The following is a 15,092-nucleotide window of genomic DNA, read 5'->3' as shown; positions in this document are numbered from 1 at the left end:
GTTCAGTTTTCTACAGGCATTAATTAATTAGAATTCTCAGAGCGAATTGATTTATTACCAAACGATGCTAAAACGTTAGTTCAACTTCTTCCCATAATGTCTAAATGTTTACTGCTGAAACACACTCAGCATTATGAAATAGCAGAAAATTTTGCAAAATAACCAATTTGGTACGTGATTAATCCTGATGATGTCTAACGGACCACTTTACCTAAATATCTGTGTGGCAGTTGGCAGTGATGATGCGAGAAGAAATCATTTCAAATTTGTGTCATCGTGACTTTGATCTCTCACGTATCCATGCGAAACATGTACGATAGCGGTTTTCGCATCAAAACGTGAGCGAGATAATAAGTTGCATGCTAATTTCTTATTATCTTGGCTTATGAGGAAAACACCGACAAATAAGGCCTTCAGCAAGATTTTAGCTTGAATGCTGCAATCAAAATGCGTCTTGTGCGAAGAAATGTTATGAGAATTTTTCAAAATGTCACCTGATGTGGTGCACACTCAATCTTCTTCTTCTTCAATGGCTCTACATTCCAACTGGAACTTGGCCTGCTTTGCAACATAGTATTCTATTGGCATTTCCTCAGTTATTGATTGAAAGCTTTTCTATGCCCGCCATTGCATGAGTATGTATCTTGTGTGGCAAGTACAATGGATGCACCCGAAAACACCCTAGACCGGACCGAGAATCGAACTCGCCATCTCCGGATTGGCAATCCTACGCCTTTGCTCGCAAGGCTTCTGGAGACCCCGCGTTATACTCACTACTCATTTGCTAACTTGGTATTCAGATCAAATTGGAAATCATTAATCTACCTTATGATTGTGGCTGAGATTCTAGACAATAGTAGTGCCGTCATGGGCATTGGGTCGGCATTGGGTCAAATGGCAGTGAGAATGGATCAGTGTTTCAACTATTTTAAAAGCCTGTTACCTTTAGAAGTACAATGTCAAATGTCCAAAGACTATTCGAAATCTCAGATTCAAATATTCTATTAACAAACCCCACGAGCAGTGGCCATCAAAAAGGTCCACCGGATAGTTTTACCGGTTATCAGATGCTAGTTTTGCCGCCTATCTATCGGGAGGCGTCCTGAAAAGCATTCAGGGAGCCTACAGTTCCTCTGCGTCTGTCGCGGCTATAACGCTGAAAGCGTTCTTCACAGTCGTCTCAGTCCGGACAAGTGGTGCGAATTCTCAATCTCAGTGACTGAAAATTGTTGGATATTGATACCATTGCCTCTTCACACTCACTTCCTAGCAGTGAAAACTGAAAATGGTTAGCAGCACCAATCAAAGATAAAGTAAACAAAGACCTCTCTTCTCATTGCACACGCAGCCCGCACTGACAGTCTATTCAGTTCACTCGCTGCTGTGTGAATGCGACGGCCCTATATAAATGCATGGGTGAATACTATCACTTGAAAGACAGTGACAGGAAATTTGTGCCGACTGATCATCAGCTTCAGCCCGCTGTTGGCAAACCGAGTTTGCTAAGCTACTCCTGCTTTGTCGTTCTGACTGAAAGGCACCGTCATAGGCAAAGAGCAGGGAAAATACTTAACAAAAGATTCGCACTCAGCAGGCATTGTTGATAAATTGCACCGCTGGTCCGGACAGCAAAGATAAACCAAGGTTTTCCAACCACAGGCAAGTACACTCATGGTACAGTCTTTTATTCACTTGACACCGCCTCGAATTCCAGCTGCATTTCCTAGCTTGTTAACATCAACAACGAACGCATTGGTACCATAAATCAAGTCCCACTGCAAGTCCCAGTTCCAATAGTTGTTCCGTGAAAGAATCCCTGACGTTACGTGCATCACCTTCTGGCTTTCGTTCTGCACAAGATAAATGAAAGCCAGAAGTTTATGTAAGTACTAGTCGACCCGGCAGACGTTGTCCTGCATAGTAGGCGAAAATGCACTGTGAACTGCCCGTACGAAATTCTCATGTAAATATTTATTTCAGTTTTTCACGATTTACTCAGCTCAACTAATAATTTTGCATGAGGAAATATCATATAAACCCGTCGGAAAGGATAACAAATGTTTCTGCTGAAGAAATGAAAAAAATCCATCCAGCCGTTTTCGAGTTATGCGGATACGAACACAGACCATTTCATTTTTATATATAAGAAGAAGATAGCGCAGGTAAAACTAAGAATTAATGATTTTTCTAATAAGATCCGTACTGTCCCAGGCTGCTAGGTTGTTCTGGAAATTTAAAAAAAAAAAAGTGAAAAAAATCAAGCCTCATCTCATTACGCCTTTGATCCCATTAGACAACAATGGCAGTAAGGGGCGCATAATAACTTTGCAAAGAAGGGCGCTTAAACAGGTCGTCACTGCGTCAGCCACGTGCTTACGAACAACATCCATCAGACTCCATACGATTATAATCATAATCATAATTTTTCACAACAAATCAATGTGCCAAATGTCATCCAACCAACCATATGCATTCTGAAAGGTCCATTCTACAAAATTCAAACTTTATTCTATAAGTGAAGAGCCGAAATTCAGCTTTGCAGAGCACAGAATCCAAATTTCATTGAAAATACGTATCTTTGTGAATGAAATTCCGTTTTTCACAAATGTACGTGCCAAATGAAATCCAGCAACCCACATGCATTCTTCAAGGCCCATTCTTCAAAATTCAAACTTTATTCTAAAAAAAGGAGTCGAAATTCAGCTTTGCAGAGGAGAGAAACCAAATTTCTATGAAAATACGTACTTTTGTGAATTCAGTTCCGTTTTTTCACAACAAACGAAAGAGCCAAAAGAAATTCAACAACCCAAATGCATTCCACAAGGCTCATTTTACAAAATTCAAACTTTAATCTAAAAAAGAGGAGCCGAAATTCAGCTTTGTAGAGGAGAGAAAACAAATTTCTATGAAAATACGTACTTTTGTGAATTCAATTCCGTTTTTCACAACAAACGAACGAGCCAAAAGAAATCCAACAACCCAAATGCATTCTACAAGGCCCATTTTACAAAATTCAAACTTTATTCTAAAAGTAAGAAGCTGAAATTCAGCTTTGCAGAGGAGAGAAACCAAATTTCTTTGTTAAATATCTTGGCTGTGCATATGCACAGCAATGTTTCGAAATGGACAAATTGATATGAAATTCGCGAAAAAGAATCCACGTGTCTTGGAGGGACTCGTGGATTCTGTTTCGCAAATTTCATATCAATTTGTCCATTTCGAATCACATGTGCTGTGCATATGCACAGCCAAGATATTTATCAAAAAAAATAGTTTTCGTTCGGCCGTTGCCGAATAATATGCAATTAATTTCAAATTTCTTTGAAAATATGTACTTTTGTGAAATAGATTCCGTTTTTCAGAACAAATGAACGTGTCGAATAAGATTCAACAACTTACTTAGATCTTGTACGATTTCTTCCATAAAATTCAAACCTCTTTCTCAAAGTTATAAACCGAAAACCAGCTTTACAGAACAGAGAAACCAAATTCCCATAAGAATACGTAGTTTTGTGAATCAAAAACTGGACGTGTTACAAAAAATCTGAATACATGACTGAATTCAGCGAAGAAAAATCTTTCAAATACACTGAGAATGGTTGAAGGGAGTAAAACACTGTTGACTAGTGTTATTGGAAATTTCAGTTGACGAATTGGAAATTATTGACTTGGAGATTTTAGACGAAAACGGCCTTCATCAAATCATCAAAAAACATCCTGAGCTTCAATTAGCGTCTCCGACTCAGCTGCTTCTCATCGTCCTGGCTGTCAGCGAAAGTCATCCCCATCCGGATGCATGGAAAGGATCCTTCCTCTTCGAAAATCCATCGTCCCATCAGCCTTCTCTCAGGGTTATTCAAGCTTTTTGAAAAAAAAATCATCGCCGGCTACTTGAGTCTGCCGAACATCGCGAACATTGCAATATTTTCCTCCTGGAATTGGTTTGGTTTCCGACGTGGTCGATAAACTATACACCAGCTGACTCGAGGTCACTAGCGGCGTTAAGCTGGGGCACGAGGAGGCATGTGATCTACCAAATCGAATATTTCACTGAAATTGAATTATATCCAGCCTTTCGCGCACGATAGTGGCGGCTCTGTGGGTTTGAAAGTGTATCCGTTCCTGTACTTCTTTGACATCTGGCTCCGTTTTCCTCCTGTTCCAGGATGAGGGGAGAGGGTAATCAAAATGTCAAACCCAAGTCAGATGTCAAAGAAGTACGGGGACGGATACACTTTCAAATCAACAGAGCCGCCATTACCGGTCGCGAAAAGCTGGATATGATAAGAAGATTATTTTGAGCTTTTAGTCGAACGTCTTCACTTGTCATAAGACGAGTTTGTAGTATCCTATTTCCAGAATTAAATGGGATAGTACAAACTCGTCTTATGACAAATAGGGGAACTGTTACGATTTGCATCTCACTGAACATATATTCTTCTTCTTCTTCTTTCTGTTTTGGGTGGTGCTTTCTTTTGTGCACCACCCACCTAATTGGACCGGCATCGCAGGCCATATGTCTACCTATTTCTATTTATACTCCATTGGAGTTTACAATCATGCTTGCTTGCGCTCTACTTTATCGGCTGTATTGTATTTGTAACTATCTTACAATTATAATTCGTTAGTTTTTACATCCGTAGACTTTTTGCATTCGTTTAAAGTCATATAGACTATCACCTCTTTAATATTTAAAGGGTGTGGAGGGTGGGAATCGAACCCATGACCATCTGATTTAGAGTTAGACGTGTAGACAACTACTCTACGGACTTTCCCGAACATATATTCATCTCATCACAAAACAAAGAAATACAACAGAAATCTCGTCGCTTCTTTTTGCTAACAAGTTTGCTCACTGGTGAAAAATAGACCTGTGCGCCGGTCATATAATAAGCGGCGGCGGCGTAGTGGTCACTTTTCACCCGGCGGCGGCGGCGTCACGGCGGCGCCGCGCCGTTGGCTTTTATCGAAAATTATAAAATAATCAATGGCAAAAAATCAATTTTAACGCGGATTTTTGAATTCACGTGGTTTTGATTCACACCGTACGAATCGCCCGTATAAAAATCGACTTCAATGGATTAAAGTTTAAATATTCTTTGTATGTCGATCATCAAACAGCACATTCCATAGTAAATTACCAGCGACACTAATAAGTACCTGATCTCAAAATGTTATTTAAATTAAAACTATTTTATTATTCTCTGATTTTGATGAATCAAAATTTAACAACGAATCCTGCTTCATTTTTCGTAACCCTTGAGCAGTATTGAGAATTAGACTTCGGTGTCATCAGACCGCATCGTGCTGTGCGGTTCTTTCTCTCTTTGCGGAAGGAAGTTTTTAATACTACCCGAAGCTATTTTAATTTCAACAGTGCTTCTCAGCGCTATTTGTACCCACTGATCCCGTTACGATCTTTGCAAGGACCCATGCCTTCGTTTTACGTTGGACCCGTTTGCGGAAATAAAATTCCGACAAGCGGTGGTAATCCTGCAGGGACACCGTTCTGGGAAAAAACCTCTTAGAAGGTCACGTCTCCACGCTCAGCAATGAGTATTAATAAAAACAAGAGGAAGGGAGAGTCTTTGAATTCTCCACTTCCTTCAAAGAAACAAGGTTTCCAGACCGTCCTGCCCAAACGCGGAAAAATAGAAGGAAGCTGGAGACTTCAGATATTCCTTCTAAATCGAACGTTGACATTATTTCTTCTCCTATCGAACTGAGCAATCAGTTCGATTTGATTGATGACGAATTTGAGAAAATCGAATCTACCTCTAGCCCAGGTGATTCGATTCATGCGAAAAACAACGGATTCCGCCAATTGTGGTATCTGTTGCCGAGTTTTCTGGCTTTCGGAATGAAATCTTGAGTAACCTTCAGGGGATCAAGGTTTCATTTCAGATTGCTAGGAAGGGTGACTGCCACGTTTTGCCGGGATCCTTCGACGATCGCAAACGTCTTCTTCAGTATTTAACTGAGAAGCGCCATAAATTCTTCGATACGACGACAAAACTGAGCGATTGTTCAAAGTCGTCTTGAAAGGTCTCCCCAGTGATGATAAATCACTGGATCAATCACTTGGATTTTTACCAGTCCAAGTAATTAAGATGAAAAAGAAATCCCACTCTGGTACTTCCCAGAGGGGCATTTCTCAAGAATTTTATTTAGTTCATTTTAACAAAAGTGAACTAAATAATATGAAAAGTTTGGAAAAGGCCTGTATTATGTCTCATGTCCGTGTTACATGAGAACATTTCCGCAGGCCTGGGGGAAATTTCCAAAACCCCACCCAGTGCCGTAAGTGCCAAAAGTGGGGTCATGGAACCAAACATTGTCACATGGATGCTAAATGCATGATTTATGGTGGAACCTCTCACGCCAAGGACGCATGTCCTGTGAGAGAAGATTCCAATAAATTTCAGTGCGCAATTTGTGGGGGCAATCATAATTTCAATTTCTGAGAATGCCCTTCACGTAAAAAAGTTTTGAATTCCCGTGCAAAATTGATGACGGGAAATTCCAATCGGATCCCAGATTCGACGGGTAAAAATTTTTCAAACGCTCAAATTTCGAAACCGGTTACCGGTCGAGCAATTCATACCCACCACAATTCAAAAACAAATTTTGCCGCTCGTCAACGGGTAGCAAGCACTTCAGTAAATTCCAATTTTTCGAATGTACCCACGTATGCAAACATCGCTGCTGGTAGACAAAATTTCTCTTCTCAAAATGAGGTTTATACCCATGTCCCAACGGAAAATAACGGTCATGTTACCGATTCAGGTAGCATGACTGCTTCCGATTTTGATTTTTTAACTGAACAATTGCATCACATGATTGATGCAATGTTCAAAGCAAATACCATACCAGAAGCTGTTCAGGTTGGTATAAAGTACACACAAAAAATTGTTATCGGACTCCGTTTCAATGGATCCAAATAATTGTGTGAAAGTTCTAAATTGGAATGCCCGCTCTCTAAAGGGTAAGGAAGATGAATTATTCAACTTCCTAGCAGTTCATAATGTGCACATTGCCATTATAACAGAAACTTATTTAAAACCAGGACTCTCCATTAAAAGAGATTAAAATTATTTTATCTACAGAAATGATCGTCTTGACAGCGCCTGTGGTGGAGTCGCCATTGTCATTAATAAACGTATCAAACATAAATTATTTTCTTCGTTCGAAACCAAAGTTTTTGAAACCTTGGGAGTTTCTGTTGAAACAAATTTTGGACAATTTTCCTTCATTGCAGCCTACTTGCCTTTTCAATGCAATGGGCAGCAACAGAATTTGTTGAAAGCTGATCTTCAAATTCTGACTCGCAACAAATCAAAATTCTTCGTAATTGGTGACTTCAATGCCAAGCACCGTTCATGGAATAATGCTCAAAGCAATTCCAATGGCAAAGTTTTATTTGAAGATTGTTCTGCGGGATATTATACTATTCAATATCCCAATGGACCAACTTGTTTTTCTTCCAGTCGAAATCCTTCTACAATGAATTATTGGCAGTGGCTGATTTTCTACTCGCCGCTACCACATCCAGGCGCTATAGTATATGCATAAAATAGCCAGCAGGAGTTATCCGCCAGAAATTTGTATGGCGAAAGACATCTATTGCGGGTTTTCTCAAAATTAGGAGATTTTCATGAAAAAATATTTGGTACCGGTTATGTAGGAAGGTGTCCGCTACTACGCCTACCAAATATTTTTTCGATGAAGGTGATTATTTTCGAGATATTAATCCTTAGATGCTTTTCGCCATACTGATTTCAGAAAGTTAACTCCTAGTGTGCCACTGTAAGCACGCTCAAAGCAGGCGATTCATTGATTTAGTTTTAACGGATTCAAGTCAGCTGTGTTGGCCAATGAATCGCCTGCGGCACAGCGGCACACTAGGGATCATTTTTTGGAAATCAATATGGCGAAAGGCATCTAATGTTTAATATCTCGAAAATAAGCACCTCAATCGAAAAATATTTGGTAGGCGTAGTAGCGGACACCTTCCTAAATAACTGGTACCAAATAGTTTTTCGTGTAAAGTTCCTACTGTTGAGAAAACACGCGTTAGATGTCTTTCGCCTTACAAATTCCTGGCGGTTAACTCCATGTTGGCTATTTTGCGCATATACTATAGCGCCTGGATGTGATAGCGGCGAGTGGAAAATCAGCCGCCGCCAATAATTCATTGGTAACTAATGTTGACTTTGACTCTGATCACCTTCCTGTGACGTTTGAAATCTCACAAGAAGCCATTTATAATCCAATCAGCTCTACTTTTAATTATCATAGAGCTGATTGGGATTTATATAAAACATATATCGATAGGAATTTTGATGTTAATATTCCTTTGGATACCAAAAGTGATATTGACAATGCGCTCGTATCTTTGACAAATTTAATTGTCGAAGCCAGAGGCATTGCAATTCCTAAATGTGAAATTAAATTCAACTCCATTATTATTGACGACGATCTTCAGCTACTGATCCGTCTTAAAAATGTGAGAAGAAGGCAATACCAAAGAACTCGCGATCCCGCGTTGAAAGTTATTTGGCGAGATTTGCAAAATGAAATTAAAAAACCCAGATTAATCCACCTAGCGGTGATGGCGCCTTTCTCGCGTAAAAAGGTAATAAATGTAGCCTTTATGGGCCAAACACAATTGATACGTTTGCGTACGTTTTGACAGTTTTCCCATGAGAAAATTGTCAAGACGAACGCAAACGTATCTTAGTACTATGAAACTGAACGAAGAGCATACTTACGCCTAAATGCGTGCAACACGAGCATCTTTATAGTACGATGAAAGATGAAACTCTTAATGGGAGCAAGCCACGGATAAACTTCAAAAATATTCATAGATGCAAGGCATTTTTCATAACACATTATTGTTCTATGTGACTATGTCTCATCACTATTTTAATATTATCTTTTTTATGCGATTCGCAATTATTATGAAATTCAATAGTGATCAACAGCGTTTTAGTCTCTGTCGGATGCAACTTGTTGCAAGAAAATCGGTTAAGAGTTACTATGTGAAAAATTGGCTAATGTTTTTATAGCATTTTGTGCACACACATACACACACACGGACAGACAGACATTTGTTCAGCTCGTCGAGCTGAATCGATTGGTATATAATACTATGGGTCTCCGGAACTCTTATCAAAAGTTCGTTTTCGGAGTGAAATGATAGCCTTTCGGTACAACTTTGTTGTACGAGAAAGGCAAAACGTTTCGCTATTCTGAGAAATACCAACTTTGAGAATAATGTCTCGAAATGAATTATTGGCAGTGGCTGATTTGCTACTCGCCGCTTCCACTTCCAGGCGCTATCGTATATGCGCAAATAGCCAGCGAAAGTTAACCGCAAGAAATTTGTATGGCGAAAGACATCTAACGCGGGTTTTCTCAAAATTAGGATCTTTTCATGAAAAACTATTTGGTACCGGTTATGTAGGAAGGTGTCCGCTACTACGCCTACCAAATATTTTTTCGATGACGGTGTTTAATTTTGAGAAATCGAGCCTTAGATGCCTTTGCCATCCTGATTTCAGAAAGTTAACTCCTAGTGTGCCGCTATAAGCACGCTCAAAGCAGGCGATTCATTGGATCCCAGTTCGAAACCCTTTTGGAAATTAACGAAAATTCTTAAAAAACCTCAAAAGCCAATTCCAGCGCTTAAGGTCACTCCTGACGGAATCCAAGTTTCAAAGTGCTCGCGTTTTCGGGGGCACACCACTCGATACGGAAGCAACGCACAACTGTCATTTTTGTTGATTTAGTTTTGCTGCGTCGCAGCATGCGTAAAAAAATAAAAATGACAGTTGAGCGTTGCTTCCGTATCGAGTGGTGTGCCCCCGAAAACGCGAGCACTTTGAAACTTGGATTCCGTCAGGAGTGACCTTAAAGAGAGTAATAAAATGTTATTAACAAATGGCGAAAAGGCTCAAAAACTTGCTCAGCAGTTCGAGAGTGCCCATAATTTTAGTCTAGGTCTCACTAGTCCAATTGAGGATCAGGTTACACGGAGCTTCGAAGACATTGTCAATCAAGAGAATGCTTTCGACCCTTCGTTGGAAACTAATTTGGGTGAAGTGAGATCTATTACTAGAAAATTTAAAAATATGAAAGCCCCGGGTGATGATGGTATTTTCTACATACTTATCAAAAAACTTCCTGAGAGCTCTTTATTCTTTTTGGTTAATTTATTTAACAAATGTTTTCAATTGGCATACTTCCCAGATAAATGGAAAAACTCCAAAGTTGTTCCTATTTTGAAGCCGGACAAAAATCCAGCTGAGACTTCTAGTTATCGCCCAATCAGTTTCAGGTATCAGAACATCGGCTCCAGGGGCACGTTCACCTCAATTTGGGAGATTTGTGCCATCGCCTTCACAGCATTTTTCATCACACACCTGACGGAAAAGGAAGTGAACAAAAAGGAAAGGAATGTGGATGGGAGAACAAAGGGAATGTTTGGAAAAGGGCCCTTGAAGAGGGCATACAACGCATAAGCGTACAACTCCTTACCACAACGGGTTATGAACAACACAATACTCTGAAGGTTCAGGCACAGACAAACAGACGTAACACTAGAAAAATTTCCATCGACCATGACTTAAACGATCAATTCAAATTTGATCGATTGCGCGTTTCACAAATAGAGGCGCTAGCGTCGTAATCCTTCGAGTTTGACATTTCACTCTAGCGCCCTCTGGTGACAATGTCATACGAAACATTGTTTCGTGTAACATACTCGCAAGATGGTGGTAGAGGAAATGGGCAATGGATTTATCTTTAAAATGTTCAAACTGTTACGTCTGTTTGTCTGTGATTCAGGTTTCTGAAGTCAATTACACTAAGTAAGTGTTTACCAAATATTAGGAAGCGCAATTGTGCATAGACTGGGCAATTACATATTAGATGATAAGAAGTTCCATAATCGGATTCACAACTATCACAAACAGATGATTCAACGCGTTGAATATTTGCCATGTGATAGTTCAATCGGCAGTGACCTGTCAAGACCTTGACTAAGACACTGCAATTCTGTTTAGACAGATTAGCTAAATAGCTTGCTACTACCGGAGATGGCTCCCGGATGTTCAATTTTGTTTGATGACATGAATCCAGACTACTCCAATGCCATTTGTGCTGAGTGACAGCCCAAGAGTTGATCAAAAGCTTCACCCAACACTTGAATATTGGAATAGCTGGCTCAGGACCAATAAAGTCATGCGATGCTCCATTACGAGCTAACTCATCAGCCAATTCGTTTCCAGCTATGGAAGATTGGCCAGGTACCCATATAAGGTGTAAAGTATTAACTGAGCTCAGTTCTTCAATTTGAGTTCGACATGCGATTACTAACTTCGACCTTGAGTTGGCCGAGGCGAGAGCTTTAATAGCTGCTTGGCTATCTGAACAGAAGTATATTACTTTGCCCATAATGCGTTGCTGCAGTGCAGATTGCACTCCACACATGATGGCAAATATTTCCGCTTGAAAGACAGTGCAGTGTGTACCCAGTGAGTGTGACTGTTCCAATCTCAGCTCACGCGAATAGACGCCTACACCTGCTCTACCTTCGAGGAGGGAGCCGTCAGTGTAACAAACAATGCTGTCCGACATACTTCTCTCCAAATAGCCAGATGTCCACTCATCCCGCGAGGGGAATTGTGTTGAAAATGTCCTATAAGGAAAACTACTAACGTGTGTGAGATCACTTGGAGCAAGGAAAATTTTGTCCCAATTAACCATAAGCGGTAACAACGAAGTGTGTGTAGAACTGCGGTTTACAGGATTCTCTTCCATAAAACCGAGTACCCATAGTCGGTAAGTACAAGAAAATGCTTCTTGTTTGAGATGTATGTGTAGTGGGGCCACGTCGAAGAGAACTTCGAGAGCAGCCGTGGGAGTTGAAGAGAACGCACCAGTCATCGCCATTAGGCACATCCTTTGAAGATGGCCTAATTTAGACTGAATTGTCCTCACTTCCCCCTTTGCCACCACACAAGACATCCATAAGCAAAAATTGGTCGTACAACTGTTTTGTAAATCCATTTGATATATTTGGGTTTAAGACCCCAAGTTTTACCAAAGGTTCGTCGGCATTGGCCGAAAGTTATACACGTTTTTGATTCTGAACTCAATGTTAGGAGTCCAGGAAAGCTTTGAATCCAAAATTAGACCCACGTACTTTACTTGATCAGTTTCATTGATTTCAGAACCAAAAAGATGTAATGGACGAATACCATTACGATTACGTTTTTCCGTGAAAAGAACAATAGATGTTTTATTCGGATTGACCGAAAAGCCATATTGGCGACACCAACTTTCAACTACCTGAAGAGCATTTTGCATCAGGTCGAATAAGGTAGTAATGCACAAACCCACTATCAATGTAAGATAGTCGTCGGCAAATCCATAGGTAGGAAAACCGCCATTATTGAGTAACCTCAATAGCGTATCTGCAACGAGATTCCACAAAAGTGGAGATAATACTCCCCCTTGAGGGCATCCGCAGACACTTAATTTCCTAATCGCTGCTTGACGTAATGTCGAGTAGAGATGTCGGTTTTAAGCATCTGGTGAATCCATTTGGTAATAATATTAGGTAGCCCATGACAACGTGCGGCTTCCAATATTGCATCGAAAGACACGTTGTCGAAAGCACCTTCAATATCTAAGAAAGCACCCAAGCACGATTGCTTTTGAGCGAATGCTTTCTCGATATCGTACACAACCTTGTGTAGAAGAGTCACGGTGGACTTTCCAGATTGGTAAGCATGTTGATTAACATGAAGAGGCATGTTTGCCAAACAGTCATCACGAATGTGATGATCGATAATACGTTCTAAGCATTTCAGAAGAAATGAGGTCAGACTGATGGGTCTAAAACTCTTTGCTTCTTCATACGAAGCACGTCCTCCTTTTGGGATAAACTTTACAGTGACATCCCGCCAGGATATGGGAATATACCCAGTAGCAAAACTGCATACTAAAAGCTTTTTCAAAACATGTTTGATATGCTCAAAACCTCTCTGAAGTAGAACGGGATAAATCCCATCCTCCCCTGGAGATTTGTAGGGAGCAAAACTGTTAAGTGCCCATTGAATCGATTCAGTAGTTATGATTCTACGTGCTTGAGCCCAAGACCCATAGCTACATGAAAAGACATCAGGATCATCCGAAGATGTTATATCGACACATCCAGGGAAGTGCGTATCAAATAAGTGCTCTAACGATTCTTCATCAGAAGAAGTGTAGTCGCCATTTGGCTTGCGAATTTCGCCAACTTGGAAATCCTTGGATCTCGCAAGAATTTTATTCAATCGACTGGCTTCACTCAAATTGGAAACATTTGCACAAAGGTTTTTCCAGCCGGATCGTTCAGCAGATCGTAGAGCCTTCTTGTAAGCTTTGCGAGCCAACTTGAAAGAATCCGTCCCTGCTGAATGGCGTCTGTTCCAACTCCTTCTACATTGCTTCCTTAGCTTAGCCAAATCGGAATTCCACCAAGGGGTTTCTCTTGAGGTTTTTACAGAACGCAAAGGGCAAAGCTTCTTTGAAAGCTTCCACGATGTGCAACGTTATAGTATCAACTGCATCATCCAAGTCGGTAGGAGTTTCCATGGAAGGTAGAAATCCATGAAATTTGGTATTGAGCAACTCTGTGTAAAGATCCCAGTTTGTTGAACGAGGATTTCTAAAACGCAAGGTCTGCGAAGTAACATTCAAATGATCAAAGTAGATGTAGCGATGGTCAGATATCGATTCCTCATCTGACACATGCCAATTCGTCAACTCGTGACTGATTCTATTGGAACGCCTCTGCTCTATTAGATACCATAAAGGTTGGGCGATTGCCTATGTTAAGTAAACTAAGCTCGGTACTACTTAAGTATTCCATCAAGCTGGAGCCTCTCAGATTGATATCCGAGCTACCCCAGATGATGTGATGAGCATTAGCATCACTGCCGACAATTAGCGAAAGACCTTTTGAAGTGCAATATATGACAACTCGATTGATAGCATCCGTAGGGGATGGTTCATCATGGGGTAAATATACCGAACGATATACGTATTTCCTGACGGGTGTTCCGCCAGTTGCATCAATTGTGACAACACATACATCACTGGTTGTTAGTTTAGAGATAAGTGTTGCAACAATAGCGTTGTAAACAAGCACACATGCACGCGGCATTGATCGAGAGTTTGCCATTTCTTTACTGAAACCGGGTTAGGTTACCTAGGTAGAAGCTACCCTTGCGAAAATAAGGTTTCTGCACCAAAGCCACTTGAGATTTGCCATTTTGCATAAGTCTACAAAGATTTTTCGTTGCCGTTCTTTTATGGTGAAGATTAATTTGAGCTATCATAACTATAGCCATTGCAAATTAGGATAATATACTCCACAACTTCAACATTTATGTGAACAGCAACGATGAAACCAAATTGGTATCTTATCAAGAAAGTCAAAGACGAAACACAGAGTACAATGTGTATAACGCATAAAGCGAATCCATATAGGCGACAATTTGTTGAAAAACTAAATACAAACATGCTCATAATCCCACCCTTATTTAACCTCAAGTTGAGATTGAATAAGAGTAGCCGATGATTGCGGAGAAGCAAAAAGTCAACTACGCCATAGCTCCTTTTAGCGCAGTAAGTGCTAGATACGGTGAAGCCTGCCCTGTTGCTTCACAGGCTCCGGTAGCGGTTAGGGTCGTGTTAGACCCCGCTAACCATTCATTCGTAGGCACGGTAAGCATAAAGCCGCATCACACCAAGAATTTGGGGTCACCTGTATGGTGGACTTATAAATACCACCGGAACAGGCAATCCGTAGAGTTATTCTTAGCCAGATAACTGGTTGCCGACACCACACAGCTATCTTGGATGTTCGGGGAGAGAAGTTTACATTGATTTTATGTCAAATATCAATGTGGCCGAGCAGCCGTCTGAGGCTTCTAGTTATCGCCCAATCAGTTTGCTTTCTTCAATAAGCAAACTGTTTGAAAAGATTATTTTAAATAGAATGATGGTTCATATTAATGACAATTCTATTTTTGCTGATG

The sequence above is a fragment of the Armigeres subalbatus genome, chromosome 2, assembly GCF_024139115.2.
Source record: "Armigeres subalbatus isolate Guangzhou_Male chromosome 2, GZ_Asu_2, whole genome shotgun sequence".
In the NCBI taxonomy this organism is placed as follows: Eukaryota; Metazoa; Arthropoda; class Insecta; order Diptera; family Culicidae; genus Armigeres; species Armigeres subalbatus.
This window is presented reverse-complemented; position numbering follows the sequence as displayed.